Source organism: Fundulus heteroclitus, chromosome 21 (assembly GCF_011125445.2).
Source record: "Fundulus heteroclitus isolate FHET01 chromosome 21, MU-UCD_Fhet_4.1, whole genome shotgun sequence".
NCBI lineage: Eukaryota > Metazoa > Chordata > Actinopteri > Cyprinodontiformes > Fundulidae > Fundulus > Fundulus heteroclitus.
In genome coordinates, this window is record NC_046381.1 from 26,837,006 (window position 1) to 26,855,363 (window position 18,358).

Here is an 18,358-nt window from a genome sequence, read left to right on the forward strand (position 1 = left end):
AACATTAAATAACTTAAAACAGTGTGCAATGGCACAACAAGTATGATCCCTCAATAACTGGAACATGCCATCCAGGTCCCCTTTCTTAAAAATTGTCCCAGTCCTGAAAGCAAAAGTGAAAAAGGCGTGTCAACCATGACAGTCCTACAATGTCCAGAGCCTTCAGACACTCAGGCCAAACCCCATCCACACCTGGTGCCCTGGCACCGGGGAACTTTTTAACTACCTCGTTGTCCTTTGCCAAAGTGATGGAACTGAATTCTCACAATTCCTCAGGCTCTGCCTCGTCCACTGGGCACATGGTGACCGGATTGAGGAGATCCTCAAAGTTTTTCTTCCACCGTCCAATGATGTCCTAAGTCCTGGTTCAGTTCCACTCCCAAGGCATACCTGGGGTTGGTATGGGATGGTACCTCTTTCCCTTTTCTGAGCTGCCAAATGCTTTATCAGAACTTCATTGAGGACAACTGAAAGTCTCTCTCAATAGTCTCTCTATGAAAACGTGCAACAATAACCTACAAAAGATTAAATCCCTCTCTACAAGGAGTCTAGAGTCCCTAAGGACAACCAAGCCCTAAAGGCCTCCTTCTGCTTGAGAGCTAACCAGTAGTCCCGCAATACGGTTTGGCAGTGTGTTTTCCAGTATATATTGGTTAACTACCCAATTAGCTCCTGATTTGCTACTCTTTGATTTTCTTCGTAAATACCTATTAGTTCATGATTAGTTCCTCTGTGTTTCCCGGCTAACTAACCAGCAGTCCCCTAATAAGGCTGGGCTGTGTGTTCTCCAGTATGTACTAGTTAACTACACATTAGTTCCTGATTAGTTTCCCAGACATTCTCTAAATCAAAATGTTTTGTAACTTTTTGGAAAGTGTTACCGAAAGAAGGCAATGATACAATTTCTGGGCATGTGTGCTCTCCTGATCTAAATCCAATAAAATGTCACTGGGAGACCATATTTGGCCATCCAGGAGTTCAGTGATGCCCTTTTTCAGACCATGTGTTGCCCTGTGAAGGACTGGTGACCTGTCCAAGGTGTACCCTGCCTTTCGCCCATTGACCAATGGAAAATAGGCACCAGGCCCACCACATAGAAAATGTCTGGATGGCTCGATGACCTTGTGAAGATGCTGCCTATAGCTGGTAAGAGATGATCATTATCCACAAGGAAACAAGTTCTGTACCTACAAGAGCTGAAAGGTAGAGCAAATGAACTACAAGCTTCTTTCATAATCCTGGTTCTTTGTAACATCTTTCTCTGCATACATTAAACATGATATATGCTTGGGCTCAGGTCTCACAGTGATATCTCAGCCACTGTTCTCAGAGGCTTTGTGAATACATATTCATCTTAAGCTTTTGGAAAAGGGCGCTGTCATGCTTAAAATCTGTCTGTTCACACAAAGACCACCTATGTCTAAATGCCAAGAAGATAAGATAAAGCAATGCTGACTTAATGTAGTAAAAAGGCTCCCAGCATGCTGAGTGGAATATATATAGTATTGAGGCAAGGGTGTTATTCTTAATAGAAAATAATTGGCTGATGTGACAGTATAATCCAGACAGTTGAAGCATTGGCACTAACTAATAACACAATAAGTAAAAACCAACTTGAACCATTGTGTCTTGAAGTGCCAAAGCAAAAATAAGTCAAATCTTTGGCAAAAGCAATAGGCTGATCAAACCTTTATTTTCTATTGTAGCATAATATATACATTTTAAGGTTGTTTTTATCTGTGCATAGAAGTTTAGCTTAGAAAAAATATTATGATTTCTTTGTCAGAAAACAAAGGGAAAGAGCATGGAAGAAAAAGAGAGCCAACTATGCAGCTAAATGTAATCATATTACCAAAGGGTAGTACGATTACATTTGGAACACCAAAGTGAAGCATCAGTGCAATTCCAAAGACAAAGCTAATATGTCCTCAGCTCCATTTTGAGTTAATAAAGTGAAGATTTATATGGTGTTTGATCCAGTGAAAAGGAGAACGTCAGGAAAAAGTTTGTCTGTGTGTAGTGGCATTGAGACTTAACCAGTGTTGTATGGTAACAAAGTAAAAATACTTTACTACTGTACTTAAGTATATTTTGGAGTACTATATACTTTTCTCAAGTATAACATTTTTTGATAAATTTTACTTCACTATATTTTCAAACTTAATTACATACTTTTACTCCGATACATTTTCAATGTTTGGTTTAATTACTCGTTACAAAAAAAAAAAAAAAAAAAAAAAAAAAAGAGAGAGAGAGAGAGATGCACACAAGTGTTTTGACCCCACCTACTGATTGACTGCAACAAAGTGAGGACTTGCCTGGGTCTGCCTACAGGCACGCCAGCCGACAGGGGGGGGGATCAGGAGCGATGCTCCTTGAGCGCCCCCTGCCTAGAGGCCAAGGAACTGCTGGCCTCACCTACAACCCGTGCTTTGCCTTTTATGATCGCCCAGCAGCACGAAAACATGTTACCTGCACACAGTTTGATGACCAAAACACAATAAGCTATCCACATACATTAAATTGTGGAAAATCAGTTCATAACTGTTTGAACTATTGAATTTATGATCTAGAGACAGGAAGATGCATTCGCAGAATGGAAGCCAGTGCAGTTAACGTGGGATTGCGTAATCCCAGGGGAGGCCAAGCTCACTGCGGCCTCACCGCCTTTGCTATCAAGCGCCACTAAGGATTTACATGAAAAATAACGGAAAGTCTGCGGTTTTAAAGAGAATATGATCAAAACTGAGGAAATTTGATAAAAAAAATACTTATTACAAATGACTGAGTGAATCAAAATTTATATTATGTTATTATATATTTTCTTACTTTCCATGATCACAAGTGAGGCCTGGCCTCACTTGCCTCCCCTGACTGCACATCACTGAGATATATATATATATATATATATATATATATATATATATATATATATACAGATCTGCATTAAGTATATGTAATATGTTTTCTCTAAATAAAGGTCCATTAGAACTCCCTCCACCCCAACATAAAATGGTTTGACCAGTAGGACAACGTCTGGCTGCAACTTTGAAAGTTCGTTCCGCTGCAAATTAGAATCACAGGTGCACAAAAAAGAGAAAAAGAGAAGATGACACCAAAGGCTCGAGGGATTTTATGAGTAAATATTTTTTTTAAATTGAGGATGAGTCAGGAACAGGTCTAGGAATGGAATTGCAGAGGAATGATGCCCATCCAGAGCCAGGCAAGAAGCAATGCGTTTATCAATGTGATTTTAAAGTATAGCATCCGCTAGATAGTGTAAGGGGGAAAACACCTTTTCTTTTACAGAATTATTTAAGCTTAGCTCCAAAAGAGCAGAAAGCAGAGAGATGGCAGAGATTCAATCTGAAAGACAGAGCGGAGCAGAAGCCAACTAACTAAGCCTGGTTTATCACTTAACCATGTTCTTAATATACACCCCCTTTGCCTGCACTTGGTTGTGTACAATTTTAAAGTGCATAGCACTGACCTTACTTGAAGAAGGAAAACTGAAAGCTTACAAAAAGGTTGTATTTTCTGTCTAAACTTGGTCTAAATTTCTCCTGCACTTGGTTGTTTATATTATTTTAAGTGAATTTGACTTTCAAAGTTTACCATAATATAAACAATGTCATTCAAACTGCATTTGCTTTTTTTTTACTTTTTACTTATACTTTTCATTACATTACTTGAGTACATCTATTTTTACAATAATTTTCATACTTAAGTACAAAACATTTCAGATACTTTAAGACTTTTACTGAAGTAACATTTTAGTCAGTGACTTGGACTTTTACCAAAGTCATATTTTAGAGAGGTACTTATAATTTTACTTGACTCTGAGATTTCAGTACTGTATATAACACTGGACTTAACACACCACTACTGTTTAGAGCACGGTTCTGCAACCTGTACTGAAAGAGCCATTTTACCCCTGCTTCCATCAAAGATAAGTAGTCTGGAGCAACAAAAGATAACACAGCTCATAAACTTTTAAAAGTTTAATAATAATAATAATAATAATAATAATAATAATAATTATTATTATTATTATTATTATTACTATTATTATTATAGCTTTTAGAGCACTAAAATTGTTTAGGCCTGCTTTAAAAAACGCTTTGCCACCCATCAAGTAAAGCACCTTGAACGCACAATAAAAAACCTATATTAGCTGTGGGTCTGAATTTTCTATTTTTTAAATCCTAGTGTTCACACCTCTTTAGCATGACTTCTGTTTCTAAAGCCCCATGCTGATCTTCTCTATGTCGGGGCTGGAAGATGTGACTTTGATCTTCACACAGGACTTTAGGCTTTCATTTGTGAGGCAAGACCAATACTTGGACTTTACATAGTTCATGTTGGAAAAAACCTGTTTGCATAAATATGTTGAGCCAAAGCTGGACAGGACTCCAAAAGCATACTTTTTCATGTTTGTACAGGTGTCTGGAGTGACACTGTCTGTTTAAAAACGAGCTTTTAGGGTTTTAGGGAGGTTTTCAACATGATTCCATTTGTGCTCTTTAGTGAGAGTGGCCTTTTGATGCGTGACTTCGGTCAGTTCCAATTCCGGATCGGGCTGACTTATCCCTGTAATGTGCAAATATTCAGCAGGGATGGATTGAAGTCCAGTGGCGTGATAGGGAAGGAAAGATTTTTTTTCCAGAACTCACAAAACCTTTCTCCAAATGCAGCTTGCATTGCTATAACTGCATGGTGCAATAATCACATAATGATCACAATAAATGTGACTTCGTTGAACTCTCTCAGGGGTGGGAAGTGAGAGAGCGTACCTCTCTGTACATCTAACACTGTCATCTTGCACTCAAATGCCACAACATCCTGCAGGTCCGTGTTTCCATGCCCCTGGAGATTTGTAATTCAGTGTGATGATTCATATCCACCATAAAACAAAACTTGTCCAGCTAATTGAGGTCCATCAGTTTGGGATAGCTGAGGCCCTCGTTTTCCAAGAATCTTTTCACATCTTCCAGACAAGCGGTGAAGCGTTTCAGCACATCTCCCCTTGATAGCCACTGAATTCTGTTGGACAGAAGGAGATCTGAATATATGCTCTCAACTTCATCTATCAATAAAGTTGATAGATCACTTACACACACTTATACACACACAAGGCTAAGGGAGCCACAAAAGCGAGACTCAGGAGACGCATGTGGCTATGGAGTCATGGGTTGCTAACCCCTGATATAGAGGGATTTAACCCCTTATAGGCTATTGTTGCACATTTGCATCAAACCACCCCACAATAAAACTGGTAGATCTAAACCACCTGTTCATGCATGTTCTACACATACCAGTGAACAAATTGTAATCAACTAGCAGAGCCAAATTATGCCTAATTTCACTACTTCTCATATTAAAATTGGTATCTCCTTTATGTGATATATACAAATGAACAATCTCTGAAAAATCAACATAAGCATTTGTTTACAATTATTGATAAAGGAAGAGGCTGTCCCTCTGCGGTGGGCCCAGCCTGCCAGTTTTTTTTTTTTTATAATTAATTGTTAATATTTTACCACAGTGGGGAAGGATGACTTGTATAAAATGCTATTTGAAACACCAAAATTCTGACAACACTGAAATTGATGTATTTTTTTGCCCAATTTGTAACAAGAAATTGACTATGATGCCAAAGTGCATCTGCCAACCCCATTTCTTTAGACAGCTTGATCACAAAAACAGTAAATACTATGGAGCCATGAAATAATTGTGCATGTCCCAATTTATTCCATAAAATGATTCTGTATTACATTTATAAATGTGTCCAAATAACAATAGTATGTCACCATAGTCACATTACCACCACTACTACGCCTGCATTAGATAAGTTCATCTACAATATGTTTGACACTAAACAGTCTCTTAAACCCAATGCTAAATCTGTAGAAAACTGATGATACTACTGCAAAGTATTGGTATAGAAAGCAATTTCTTGCCATATAAATGTGATGTTCATAAACAATAGCAGCAGGGACCTTGGTGGTCTGACTGTTGACCTTATTGGAACTATTGGTCATAGCAGTGGCATGAACTGTGCTTTATCCTCATCCTTTAGGTTAGGGTTGTTCTGATTGTTTCTTAGTCATGGTGCAAATAATTTTATTTTCCAAAAAATAGGTTTGGTGGGTGATGAGAACTTTGTCCTCACTACCGGTGTTTATCTCCAGAGAGCTCATCAGTGTTCCTTGAATAGAGGTACTTTGTCCTAACAAGCACATTACATTGTTGTTGTTTTCTTTTACTTTGTCATGTGTGGCCACATTTACTGGTCATTTCCCCAGTAAAAATAGTTATTCCTCCTTTGTTGTTGGAATGGCTTAAAAGGGTCTTCTTCTATGTGTATATGTACTAAAAAAAAAGGCCAATTGGGATTTGGTTATTTTTCAAATGTTCAGGTTTTCTGACTTTAAGATATGACAATGAACACAGGACTCTAGTGAATTACAAGTTGTAGGCTTTAAAACTCATTGCTTTTTGGACAATATTCACCTCCTTAGGCTACCATTATGCTCTGCACTATTCCTTTTTTATCATAGCTGTGCTTCTCCTACCTGGGTTATAAACTGTTTTGTATTATTTATTTGTCCAGTCACTATATCTCCTAAAATAAATGTCTGTGCTCAAACCGCCAAACACACAAACATTATTATTATTATTTTTATTTTATAAGAATGACTATTTTACTTTGGAGCTCATCTAAGAAAGGTGGTAATTGCTCAGTTATTTTATTTGACTTTCATAATTGCACTGCCGGGATAGTGTGGGCAGCACGTTGTTTGCAAGATATTGATTTTTTGCGTTATATGTGCAGAGCCCAAACAGAATAAATTGCTTTGCATGTTTTTTCATTTTCTCATCCTTCTCTCTTGTTGAAGAATAAATGTCATTCTCTATTTTCATTAAGTTTTCTTCTCATTCACAGCAGCAGCAGGAACATGAGAGAGAAGCAGTTTTCCAAAATAAAAAACGCAATTAGATGTAAAAGCTGCTGCTTTGGTATAGAATTGAGTTTACAATATTTGTGCCTCAAAAGTTAAGTTAAGTCCAAGATATGAATTACATATGAAGCTTCTGAACAAAGTTATCAGTAATGAGACTTTCAAACAAACAGCTGTTCTCCCTAAGGTTCCACTGAAAAAGTAGATCATAAAATTTACAATGGGAGCAAATACCAAGCAGGTGGAATATTGCTGTGTGGCTGTAAAGTGGCAGAGTTGGAAAGAAAAAAAAAATAGGCTGGCAATAAAATCCATTTTGTGAGCAATTTAATCATTGAATCACCATGTTGCATGACTTTTGTTGTATGATGCCATTTGCGATGACAATTTTCTTTGTCTGTTGAATTCTAATAATAATTATGTGGAAAAATAATATAATTGTTTTTAATTAATCTATTAATAATCTATATATTAATAATCTATGTATAACTAAACTACAGCCTTTTGTCTCCCTAAGCAGTTCACATTAACTTAAGTACTTTATTACTTTGTTCAAGATAGTGTTCTTTTGTATTTTGTTCTAAACACATTTACCAGTTCATCTCTTGATAAAGAAAACCACAAACAAAACAATTACACATTCCAAGACTTCTTAAAAAACGCTAAGGTGTAATAAAATAACTGACTTACTAAGTGAAAAGAGTCTCCTTCCAACAGGAATGAAAAAAATTGTTTGCTAATATCGTCCAAAGCCAGTAATGTAAACTACTACCTCCAGTTTGTTCATGTAGCACTACCTTAGAACAGAGTTTACAAAACAGAAATATATAATTGTCAGGATGCAGCCTGAAGGCTGCATTCTGAGCTTTCCTGCCTCCTCCCTTTCCAGTGCAGCCTGATTGGGTTCACCTGTCAGGCTGCAATAGGGGGTTTTCAGCTGACGTCACGCTCACGTGACTACTCAGCGCGTCCGCCATATTGGGTGGCAGTCGTTTCGCACCGTTGACCTGCATTGTATGACGCCTTAGGCAGTATTGGAAGTGAACAATGGGGAAAACGTGTTTAATGGTTGGTTGCACGGCCCGTGGAGGTGGAGATCAACGCTCTTTCTATCGCCTACCAGCCGTAATAGTGAATCAGTGTGAAAAAACAAAACAGCTGTCTGAACAACGCCGTCACCTATGGCTGACACGGATATCCAGGTCCGATTTGGACGGTGTTAAGCTGGAATACGCCAGAGTCTGCGGTGCTCACTTTGTCACAGGTAATTAACTGTTAAGTATTTAAAACATATAAGAAGAATATATTAATAATAGGGCTTGGGCGTTATGACTTACTACTTTCCGCGGCTGTCGTGTTGACTGCCTCCGCCGCCTCTACTGCCTATTACTACCGTGTACTGTACTCCCTCTCTCAGCCGTGTTTTAATTTGATTAATTTCACCTTAACTTCATTTCAACCATGGTAAACCGTTGCTGTATTGTGGGCTGTAACAGCGCAACACATGATCGCCATGGGAAAAACATAGAAACAGATTAATTTTCCACCGCTTTCCTGCCTGGAGGCGCAACCACGGAGAACAACTGTTGGCGATAACAAAGAGTCGTCGGCTCGCTTGGATCGCGGCTGTAAGTCGACCGAACATAACTTTCCACAGTATCCCGATGTCAATGAGAGTGTGTTCTAAACCTTTGAAACACATAGCAGCTAGTTAAAAGTACATTACATGCGCGAGTGGTTGTTAGCACTAACAGTTAGCGCTAACGGTTAGCATGTGCCAGAGCCCGTCTGAGCACAGCTTACCTTTGAACGAGTTACTGTGTTCCCACTGTTTGCTGGCTTTATGATCTGCAGCTCCTACCGGCGCCAATACGGTAAATACAACTTAATTTTGCACTGGTCATTTTTCTGCTTAAATAATTAAAGCCGCGAGCGGCGTCGATCGGCCCTGCAGCCAAGCGCCTTCGCGCACCGCCCGCCGCCGGCCGTCAGCCACCGCAGAAGCATGCGACACATTTGCGTCGGATTGTTTACATTTTTACCATCTTATTAAAACTCACCCGTCCACGTATGATGGCGATTTCCTTGATGTACATAACCAGATGTGAACTGGTTGTGAGCCTCTAGATCCTTGTAAGCTCTCATTTCCTCAAGAGTGTGCAGAGGGTTTTCACCGAACACCAGGTAATGCATCTGGATTACGGCTAAACAAGGCACCGTGGAGGGCATACGGGTCCATATGGTCGATCACGGAACATTTCCTCAGGTATACGTCCTTATCTGGTCGCTCTAGCCCGCTGGCGTACTTATCCATTCGCGATACGATAATACGTGTACGACAACTAGAGATAAGGAAGTGAACCACCCAATATGGCGGACCGGAAGTTGGCCAGTGACGTCAGTGAAAACCCCCTATTAGCCCTGGTATCATTTCACCTGCTGACACAACTATTTAAACTCACCTCAGTTTGCTCTTGTTCGCCGACCCGTAAAGGTTCAATTCCTGCTCAGTCCACAGCCAGTAACTCCATTCCAGCTCAGCCCGCAGTTTTGGTTCAGCTACTCCGTCACCACGGCTGTCCTCGGGGGCTCTGCCTTGGTCTCCAGTCACCGGCTCCTGTGTTCCGTCCTGGTCTCAAGTCCTCGGCTTATGTGTTCCGTCCACGTCTTAAATTCTCGGCTCCAGTGTTCCTTCTCGGTCAGTCTCTCCGCGCTGTACCTGCCGGCCAGCTTCTGCACCCTACAAATCCGTTTAATAAAGACTCTGGTTCCTCAAGTCATCTATCATCCACCGTGTGCAATAAACTCTCTTAAAACAAGCTCTGTGTGTGCGTGCTGTGTCCGGGTTCATCCAGAGACAAATAATGACAATAATTTGTATCCAATTATTTCCTGTGCAATTAATCCAAGTTCACAGTTAAGTAGAAGGAAAGGTTTCATGAGTGTCAATACAAGCATGATGAAAATCCATTCCTACTGTTTCCATAATACCCTGATTGTGTTATAAAATTAAGGAGAAAAGGGCTACCAACTTCTTAGAATGGAAGGTTGGATGGAATAATGGAAGAAAGGATTGGTTTTCGAACATTCACTACAATTATGCAAATCAAGTATGTTCACCTAATTTTCATAATTTTCTATTTGCATGCAACTGTAATGGAGGAAATCTAGAAAAAAAGTGGAAATGCTGTGCTAGAGAGAAAACGAGACAAAAAAACAATAATGAACAAATTACTTTTCTTCTATTTTGAAAGTCACTATTTCTAAACTTGTCTATGAGGCAGAGGGTGAGTTGAACTGATCCGCTTCAGATGTCATATATTTTTTAGACTGCACAGAGAGATTAGATCTTTTTGGATGAATAAAATAGTGAAGATAAAAACAAGCTTTCCCACCATATATTGGTGAGCAGTTTTCATCAGCTCCATTGTTCAGGTACTTATATAAGCAGGAGTTTGGGCAATGTGTTGCTCTGGAGCATACAGATGTGTGTTTTAACACAATACCAGGAAGGAAAGATAACAACATTGACTTTAGAAAAACACATGTTGCAGCTCAAAATGTGGGAAGATTTAGACATGTACTGTAACGTCAGACTATTCAGTGTTTTGGCCTTACAAATGTTTAAGTAAAAGTTGTTTCAGCAATCAGAAATCATATCAAGCCACAGTCCATTATATAGTTATTGATTTGTTTAACAATTGATTTTATTTTGCCTTGTTTTTGTGAAGAGGTAATAATATCACAATTTAAGAATGACAACAGCAGCTAACTGGAAGTCAATATGCAGCCTAGCATGAAAAGCACTTCAAACTAAAAATTTAAATAATTTATAAATTCAAGACTGAACAGCTATTTGTCTATATGGCAGCACCTTTACTGATTGCACAAACCACATGGATAATAATAAAAAAACATATAATAAAATACTCAAATACACTATAACAACACATTTATTTGTATAGCGCTTTCAGGCAAAGGGCTTTACGAAGAAAGAATAAAAATATTGGTAAAAGTGTACATGTCATTCAAAAAACACTCAAATTAAAGTTAACATCAGTAAAAAATAATAAATGATCAGCAATAACATTTAAAATATTAGAGTGTAGTGCCATCACACCATGGCTGAATTGTGTTCATTTTAAAATGCACGATGGTAATCAAAATGCATTTTAAGCAAAGAACTTCCACACAGCCACAAAGGAGAGAGATTCAGCTGGGACGGCCCTTCTCTCAGCAGGGGTTCCCTGTGGCTATAAAAGTTTTCTCCCCACAGACAAACACTCTTCTTCAGACTTCACTTCACACTCCAAGCTTTTTTCCTGTAAAGGCTATTTTGTCAGCCTTTACAGGAAAGCAAAACCCAGACAGAGCTGAAAAGCCGGCAGAATTAGTGCTGAGAAGAACCTGCTCAATTGTGACTGCAACCGGGTCAGAGACTGTCTGCAGGACATCAGGCCTCCGATTCCGACCACATGCTGCTGCAGAGCAAAGCGCTAGCCCGCCAACAACAAACGAACGATTCTCCCTGCTTTTATGTCCTTCCTGGAATGGCCAAAGTGGACAAAACTCACACAAGGCAAAAGACAGGTTTGGCAGAGAGACCCAAAAGGGAAAGTTTAAATGGTTAATTTGGGAAATGTTTGTAAACCGTTTGCACACGGCGTCTCTGAACAAAGGGGCTAACGGAGGTAGCATATTGCTAGCATTCGGTACCATCGAGTGTGTTTTTATGGTTTTAACAAAGGTTATCTCCACAAGGGTTTCATACATTGATGGGACATTAAAGTTTACGTTATCCAGCCCACTCATTATGACTAAAAATAAAGCTAAAGTTTTTATTTGTTAGCGCCGAATGCCCGCTAGCCACAATGCTATCAGCTCCTGTTAACATCCTGTTCCGGTAATTCAAAAGGAGCTTGTTTAAGCATAAAGCTTAAACGTTCGGCTCCGCCATAGGTCGATAGGGCTATGAACCTTGTTCCCGCATTAATATTCAATTCAATTTTATTTATTTAGCGCCAATTCATGTAACATGTCATCTCAAGGCACTTTACAAAGTCAAGTTCAATCATATTATACAGATTGGGTCAGATTATACAGATTGGTCAAAAATTTCCTATATAAGGGAAACCAGTTGATTGCTTCAAAGTCCCGACAAGCAGCATTCACTCCTGGAGAAGCATAGAGCCACAGGGAGAGTCGTCTGCATTGTACATGGCTTTGCAGCAATCCCTCATACTGAGCAAGCATGAAGCAACAGTGCAAAGAAAAACTCCCCATTAACGGGAAGGAAAACCTCCGGCAGAACCGGGCTCAGTATGAACGGTCATCTGCCTCGACCGACTGGGGTTACAGAAGACAGAGCAGAGACACAACAAGAGAGACAAAAAAGCACAGAAGCACACATTGATCTAGTAATCTGTTCTACATTAGATGGTAGTAGCGGGTGAGCCGTCTTCTCTGGATGATGTCACAGTTAACAGAACGCCAGACCAGGTGTACCTACTATCAAGATAAAAGAGAGAGAGAACAAAAAGTTAAAGCAGAAATGACGACACGCAATGCATAATTGAAGAACAGTAGAAATCAGTAGAGTGAGGAAATTAGATCATGATGTCCTCCAGTAGCCTAGGCCTATCACAGCAAAACTATAAAGGTAGCTCAGAGTAACAGAGTAACTCTAGTTATAAGCTTTGTGAAAAAGGAAAGTTTTAAGATTAGTCTTAAAAGGGGAACAAGGTGTCTGCCTCACGGACCAAAACTGGGAGTTGGTTCCACAGGAGAGGAGCCTGATAGCTAAAGGATCTGCCTCCCATTCTACTTTTAGAGACTCTAGGAACCACCAGCAGACCTGCAGTCTGAGAGCGAAGTGCTCTGTTATGAACATACTAATATTGAATATTAATGTCAGTTTAAAGGCAATTTCGATAAATTTAGACTTTAACCGATTTAGCAACCGATCGTTACAGCGAACCCAGGCGCCCGGAGGGAGAATCGCATTAATAAGATCGGCCATAAGGTTTAAACGATTGTACTGAGCAAATCAGTCTTTAGAATATTATTTACTCAAAATAATGTTCTGGTTAACTTGGGCTTTGCATTGTGAATGGGTTGAAATACATGCCAAATGTTGTTCTGAATTAGTCAAGCTAATTTACCCCAATTCAACCTTCATTAAGTTGAGCTTTGATTCTTTAACCTAAACAGAATTTTGTGCATGTGACAAAATTTCATCAAATAATGTTTTCTTTAACTGATCTGATCTGCAGTGAACAAGGATTCACTGGATTATTCTGATTATGACTAACCACTTTGTCTTTTGTTTGTTTTGCATGTAAATAGTTCCTTGGATTAGCTTTTTATCTTCATTTTGCATAGTAGTTTAGTTAAGTTTCACTAGCCTAGTAGAGAAGATTTCTTAATCGAAATATTGTGTTAATTCAGATAAACAGCATTACATGGTGATGTTCTCTGGATGTTCATTTTATTTCTGTTATTAAATTCTTGAACTTGAAAAGAAGCTGTCACTCCTTTATTCTATGTGTGTACAGGGTTTGCTGTTAAAAGATCGCTAGTGCTTGAATTCATCCCTTTTAACCATTGTCTTGATATCAGCTTAAGAGCTGATTATCACCAGACAATATTTAACAGACGGAGGGTTATTTAATAAACATTAAATAACTTTAAAGAGTGTATAATTGCACAACATTTATGGCGTCCCTTTTGGCGGGCGATAGTAAACACAGCTTGAACTGCACACATATCAGAATATAACCAGTGACATTTTTAGACTTTTATAAAATTAAAAGTTAACTAAAAAATTCTCAGCTAGTGATAGTAAACTGTACTACAAAGAGCTTAAATTCAGATGCTTGAATCAATCAAGGTATCTGGTAAAACCAACAGTCTCAGAGTGGATTTAACTGTAAAGTTAATCTTACTGACTGAACCAAATTTTGTTGCACATCTGTCTCCAGATGCTGTGACTTATCCTCATATTTGCTTAAACCACAAGTCTTAAATGAAAGTCCATAGTTATGCGTTTTCAAAATTAACTTCCAGTCCAGGAAAGTTAGATGCTCAAATATCTAATCTAAGATGCTTTGCATATCCATTTAATAAGACATTTTAAAAGCTTATTTTGTGTTGTGTAGAACATATTTGTCTCCCAATTTAGCTCCTATTTAATCTGAGGTGTCACCCTATTTGTGGAAAGGGGGTGGTGCTCTTAAAGCTAAAAGTGCTAATTTCCCTTAAAAGAAAGGTGAGAAGCACAAGCTAAAAAGCTAGTAATTCCCTAAAAGGTGAAGCCTTGCGCAAAAGCTAGTAAACCCTAAAGAAAGGTAAGCAGTCGCTACAGAGCTCGTAAGTCCTAAAGGTTTAGTGTTTTTAACACTGAAAGAATAGTGTCGTCATAAGCCGCATGTTGAACGGTCAACCTGCGCACCTGTTTCTACATGCACAAATAAGTATTTGCAAAATGTGTATTTAAACATAACTGCCTAGCTAAGCGTGCACAGACTGGGTCTTATTTTGAAAGTTTTGTCATAACTTTTGTTTGTTTTGTGTTTGTTTTTGTTTTGTTTTGTGTGCAAGATGGAGCCAGAACGTCTCACATCTGAAGCTGCACCTGTGGTGGACCAAGCAGACATAGAGAGGCAGAAGGTTGTTGCAGACCTCATCAACTTATCTGCAAATGAGTTGAATAACTTAAATAGTTTTAACCTTTCTGAATGCGATAAAATGATTAAGGAACTAATGAATTTTATTGCAAACCCAACTAAAGATACTCTGATTACTGATGTTCTTTGCCAGATCACCCTGCTGCATCAGCAAAGATCCCAACTCAAAGCTAAACAGTTTCCTCAGTTGCAGGTTGAGCATCAGATTGTTTTGGACAGATTGAGTGCTGCCAGATGTGAGCTCTCAAAGACCGAGGTGAGGATGGAGGAAGCTGATGCTGAGACCAAGGACCTCAAAGATCCTGATGTCAGCGAGGCTGCATCTCACCAGAGAAGTGCGTCCTCCACCCCTCAGGGGAAATCTTCACACGATCAACCTCAGCAGGTTGAATCATTGCAGGAGCTGGAATCACAGACATCTCTGCAGTTTCTAATGCAGCACCTCGAACAGAACCAGTTTTGCCTAAATTTAGAACAGAACCTCTAAATTTTGAGTTTACAGGAAGTACTTCCACAGACTCCATGGGAGATGCTGGAAGTCAGACTGTCCATGATGAAGCCTTGCTTCATCCTGCTGCAGTGGACAGCCCCAAAGAGTACCAGGTAAACAACTCTGCAGACACAGGTGGTTCAGATTGGAGGGATGAGCAGACATCACACCTAACTCATACCACCACCTGTCCTGACTCTGTGCCGCCCCCTAAGGGCCAGAAGAGTCACACACGTGGTCCACACCAACCTAAGCCCCCACCACATGTCAGAGTTCACACCTTGAAAAACTTTCACTTAGCTCAGAAGCATTCTACCTTATATCAAAGGTTAGTTCACAGACCTCCATCAGGTCCTGAACATAACCAATTTGACTTCCCAGGTGGTCCAGGTCCACCTCATAATCACGGTTTTCGTATTCTCAAATTTGAGTCCCTTGCTCAAGACATAGAACATTTCGATCCAGATAATCATGATTCCAACATTCATAATTATCTGAAGGAAGTCGAACGCTGTCTCTTTGACCTGCCATTTCCCTCATCTCATGAGAAGCTAAAGCATATTTGGAAAACAACAGCTAGAAGCGTTCATGTTTTCATTAAAGCTCTTCCTCCAGAGATTTGTGACAGTTATTCAGCTCTTTGCAAAGCTTTAAGAGACAAATATTCTGTGTACAGGGATCAGGCTTCCATAACAGAGGGTTATTTGATAATCATAACTAACTTTAAACACCTTATAATTGCACAACAAGAGTGAAGAAAAATAAAAACTAAATGAAAAATAATCAATACAAGGATGAAACGTAACCAAGTTGATGATAAATTAAGAACAAACTAGACATAAATACTGACAATTCGAAGGTGTATTAAACAGATGGGTCTTTCAAGATTTATGTTTGACCTTAAGCAGTAGTAGGGAGTTCTGAGAAAACTGTGGACTTAGCCTGAAAATTTAAACAAGCACACATTACTGGTCCCTCCTCCTTGCTCTCTGCTGCACTATAGCCCTCCCTCAACTGACCCTCCTCCACAGCAGAGTCTGCATTGCTGCTCTGCGGCCTCATTTATAAAGCTTTCTAATGCACAAAACAGGGGTGGAAACTTCTGCATGTCACTTTTAACGTAAATGTTATGATCTATAAAAAAATAAACTTATTGAGAAAATGTGCAATCCTCTCATAAACCTTCCCCCATGCATATGCTAGTTTTTGAGACAGGAGAAATTGGCAAAGCAGATGATAAGGTGCTGAATTGTAGTCACTCTGTATCAGGATTGCTCCAACTTTAAATTTTACTCCATACTTTAACCCCTTAAGCAAAGACGGTTTCAGGAGTAATTTCCACCTTAAATTACATATCAGTTATAAATCAGGTACAGCTCCAAAGTTATTAAGTTGACGTACATTTTAATGTTTCTATGAAGCTAAGGCATTAAATAATATTTCTCAAGTGGAACTACTTTTCCAAATGTCACTATGTCTGATTTATAGGTGATTAAACAAAGACATTTTGCTTTCCAAAATAACCTGCAAAACTACATGAAAACCCTTTGGAAAATATAGGAGAAGCCCCGGTCTTTGTATAGCCACACGTTGACTATAACTGCAGTAAATCTGGACAGAATCAGCTGAATCATATTTGTTTCACAAAGGTTTTAGTGTGCCAGACGGATCTCTGATTTTGGCACAATTCAGCCAAATGTGTCAAAACTGTGGCAAATGCACTTTTCACTTTATAAAAAGGAAAGTAGGTCAAATAAACATGCTGATCTATATTTTAGGAATCCTTCACTATGCACCATTGCGCACTGCATAAATCAATAGAATGAAGAGAAAACACATAAATCATGACATATCTTCTTACAAAGCTACCAATTTACTCTGCTTTGCTATGATGATGGATGTTGAGTGGGAAAACAACAGCACCGTAGAAAGTTACATTTTTAACTGCTCACAGCTAAAGCTCTGTGGAAGTCCCATAGGGAAGCACAAGTGTGCACAAAGCAGCAGTGACTGGTAGTTTTGTAAGCTCCGTTTCGCATGGGGTTACTTTACCATTTCTCACTTGTGAATTATGAGAGACACATGTGACACAAGCGTGCTGTATCTTGTTTAAAAGGTAGGACTCTTTAGTTTCCAAAGATAACGACCTTCAGCAGGTGAAGTTAAAGGTACAGTGGACAATCTTTTTCGGCTTCGAGTTCCGTGGATCACCTTATCTGTTGGTTGCCCCATATGCCACTCATTGTGATGAGCTCTCGTAACGCCAAAGTGAATACACATTCCTTATACTGATACTTGTTAGTATCCGTGTACGGGCTGCTGATGCACATTTCTAGTGCTTATGTATGCAGTTAGCTCTGGTGTTAGCCGTTCATTGTTGTTCCACTGCTCTCAGCATATACTTTGAAAATGGCTGAGTCACAAGATAGACAGTGTAATGGCATTGTGTCTGTTTAAAGTGCTGTGAAACCAAAAATCATTTGTGAAAATAAAATAGGGACTTGTATTAGAAACATTAACATTAGCCTTCATCTTAGAGGTATTTAGGAAAATAAACTTGAGTGGGCTCAAGGGTTAACGTGTCCTGCCTGGCAGTGTAAAACTAAGAATTGCTTTGTTAATACCAAATAGAGCCTAACAGATTTATTTTCACAAGTGGACCATTACTGCTTTCACTGTAGTGCTCTGTTTGAGATGTAGGCAAAAAACTTTATTGGATTTTATTTTTGGATTCTTTCAAATTCAATGGAGACACAAACTGAAAGGTAAAAGGTAAAGAAAGGAAAAGAGAATGGTAAGGCAAAACATGGGGAGAAAAGATGACAAAAATAGCAGCGGAAAAAAGAGAGTGCAAGATAACATCCTTGGGGTCTGCTTCTACACCTGCAGAAAGAGATAAAGAAAGAACAACAAAACCAACCAAAAAGTATCACATGCAGAAATAGCAAGATCCTTTCATAACATCACTGAATTTGCAAATTTTCAAAAGCGCAACATGGGCATCAGGGCCTGGCCTAAGATAAGATAAGATAGGCTTTATTGATCTCCCATTGGAGAAATTCACTTGCCACGTCGGCTCATTAGTCAACATGCCAGGGATCAAATTCATGGCATTTTTCTGGATGGTTGACCCTCATGACTTTAACATTTGTGGATGTCTGTCTGAACAAGTGGTCGTGACCTTCAGTCCATTTTGTTCTATGTGGTTAAGAGCTTCCTTA